Raw genomic sequence first — 3,391 nt, forward strand, 5'->3', positions numbered from 1 at the left:
CTTTTCAGACGCCTTGGGGGATTATCAGGGATTGTTAAGGATGAAAGATTAAGAATTAATGGGTTAGGGATCACATTATATTAGAAATAGGAGTTTCTCCAGCCGCTCCAACATCTCTTGCTTCCACCTTCATACTCTTAGAGCCCAAGGGAAGGAAGAGTCAGTTATTTATGTACTATAGCGTAGTTAATAAATTTAATTTGTATACAAGTAGTAAATTTCATAATTTTTGCTAAAATAAATTCACAAAATGTTAATTTCTAGTTGTTAAAATAGACAAATTAGTAAATGTTTGATTTATTAAAAACTATATCTCTCCATTCTGTCCATTAGACATCAGGTCATCTAATTATCCCCAGAACGTAGTTTTTCCAAAATAAATTCACTTACACCGATTTTTTGTTATGAAATGTTGCTTTTTCCAAGGATGAAATCAAGATCCCTTTATATGTTTTAGGGGAAGCTGAAAATGGAAATGCTATCGATTTTAAGATCGTTTATTGGTTTATGTTAACTTTCTTATTTCTAATATATTAGGTTTCATAATACTCTTGATATCACAATCTTTAGTTTTCCGTTTTTTACCTGAGTCTACGAAATCAGCATTTGAGTATTTCGTGCTGTGTGTAAATATCCTTTCTATCTTTCCATTTGGAACCCATTATGCCACGGCAGGATACAGTTTTTACTTATCCTTTCTGATCTTCCTTAATTCCTCATCTTCACTTAGTTTGAATCATCTGTACAATGCATACATTTTTTTTTATTTATTTAATTATTGCTATTTACAACTGTACATTATAATACATTTAGTAAATTTGATCGCAGTTAAATTGGAGTGTTAAAGACGTGTAGAGAAACTACCCATTGGTAGCACCCTAAGCATGAAACTTGAAATATCGAAAAAAATATTACGTAGTATTATGTTACTATGTACTATTACATAGGTTTTGCAAAAATTGAAGTACTTATAATTTGCCTTTTTGACCAATACAATACCAACTTTTCTTGCCAACAGAGCAATTCCCGTTCATCACTTCTTCATCAAATTCAAAATTACTACTCTCAATAAAACTGTCAAAGTTGTTGTTTGCTAATTAGAATTAATTAGTTAAATCTAGTTTTAGTTTCCAGGACCTATCATAATGTCATATGCGTCTTTGTCCAAAGAAATGCATGACGTACTAATAAGTCAAATGTAGCCAAAGGGTTAAAAAGAATATTTCTGAAATTATTAAATGTAAACAGCTATATTAGAGTTCAAAATTTACTCTATTTAAATGGTTTTATGTCAACTTTCTAGTCTTGTTGGCAGTTTTAAAGATATGGAGCTTTGAATGAAAAATTTAATTTTTTAACGTTTTGAAACTGCTGCCATTTTAATCACCCCTCCAACAACTGGCAGACTCATCAATTTTCACTAATAATTGTACATAGTTTTCATTAAATATATCCAAAATTGGGGTGAAACAACTGACTTTGTTTCCACTGGGTTCCTGTACCATTACTACAACCATGTCAAGGTGGTTTTATCCTCCTTTCTAATGAGAATACATCCTCGATATTCATTTTTTTTTTTAATTCTTAGTGCTAACAAACCTCTCTCTAAACCTGGTCTGATTACTCTGCATTATTGCATGTTTCTATAATAATTAATCAACCTTACCGTTATTATATTCTCTCAAGTAATTGATTCCTTGAGCAATTCTTCTTATTATCAGGAATAATTTACATAATTCTGCCAGTATATCCTTTAAAAAATTTAAATCTCTTCAATTCCTCAATCAGCAATTTTGTGTGCCAGTTTATATTAGAAACAGTTATTTACAATAAAATATAATTACTAATTACTAATTTTAATTGTTGATGCACCATTGGCAATTACTTGCTTGTGAACACAGCTAAACAAATGCATATAGTATTTGTTTTTATAAATTAATTTTTTTTTTTTTGTATAACATGAATGTCATAATATTTTTGAAATCAAATATTAGGTTTTGAGAGTACTCGTCTAGTTTGTTAATTCAGGTATTCATTATAGTTTCTTGTGTAAATATTTTTCTTAGAGAGCTATTAAATGTTAATTGAAAGATCTCCTAATCCTTAAACCTCATAAACGTCACAAGTCTGTGCTGTGTGACATTCCTCTGATTTTTTAAAATATTTTTTCCCGCAGATAATAAACTTTTGTATTATTTCGAAGTTCATTGGAGGAGGGTGGAGGTACATCCCAAATCTGTTTTTTAAAACCCAGATTTTAAGGGTTTGGAGAATATATAATCAGGAATGTCTAGTGAATTTTGGGAAATATTTTGTGAGGTGGTAATATATCTTGAGAGCAACAAAACATTATATAAATAACATGGATTTTTAGATTATCCATAGAAAAGGAGAAAATTAATTCTTGATTTTATTTCTTAGAATTTTTTTGTTCTTTTTATATATAGATGTTGAAGTGAAAATAGACTTCTTTTAGAATTTTATATTTATTTATACATTTCATGTTCATATCAATTGCTGTTTTTGAGACAAAATGATTACTAAGTCAGGTTTAATTATATAGATATGTTTTTAATGATAATTATTCAACAACATGTAAATAATTAATCAAGTCTTTCCTTTTATTAGATAATTAATTTTCCATAAAACTTTGATTTTAGACGCAGGAGTTCAATCAGCTCCTATATAAGCTGATTGCTAACGATGAAAGCTGCGAACTGATTCGGAACGTAAGTAATTATCAAGATCCTCTATGATCCTTATCTATAATGTAGAGATGATAGCTAGCCGTGGGTTTTATATGAGGAGAAGATGGTTGGAGGTGCACTCATTGCAGAACACAAATAAGTAAAAACGTATTTATTAGCACTAAACGTTTCGGCCAGAATTTCAGACCTCCATCAGGGCTAAGAACCAAAACAAGGTAACAACCAGATAATATAAGTACATAAGTAGTATTGAAGAAAATGCTTAGTGTAATATTATAAAAATATTAAAACTATATATAATAACGTACAGATAAAATAGTAATATTAAAGTAAAAATAAAAGACGAAAACAATATAGATCTGAAAATCGACTAAATAAATTCATGTAAAAAATTGGAAATTATTTAAAATTGAAATAATATATAAAAAAAATAAAAAACTATATGTGATTAATTGAATATGTAAGTAGAATAAGAAAATTAAAGAAGTAGATATATAGTTATATAAGTTATATTATTTGACTTTTGAGCTAATAAATACAATATAATAATACATAAATATTTTTATAATATTATATTATGCGTTTTCTTCAATATTACTTAGCTTTTGACCGGGTATGGCATTCCGGATTGCTTTTCAAGCTCAAATCCATATTACCCCAAACCTTATACCTTACCCTCCGCT

The sequence above is a fragment of the Halyomorpha halys genome, unplaced genomic scaffold (assembly GCF_000696795.3).
Source record: "Halyomorpha halys isolate HHAL.00 unplaced genomic scaffold, Hhal_1.1 Scaffold1981.1, whole genome shotgun sequence".
NCBI lineage: Eukaryota > Metazoa > Arthropoda > Insecta > Hemiptera > Pentatomidae > Halyomorpha > Halyomorpha halys.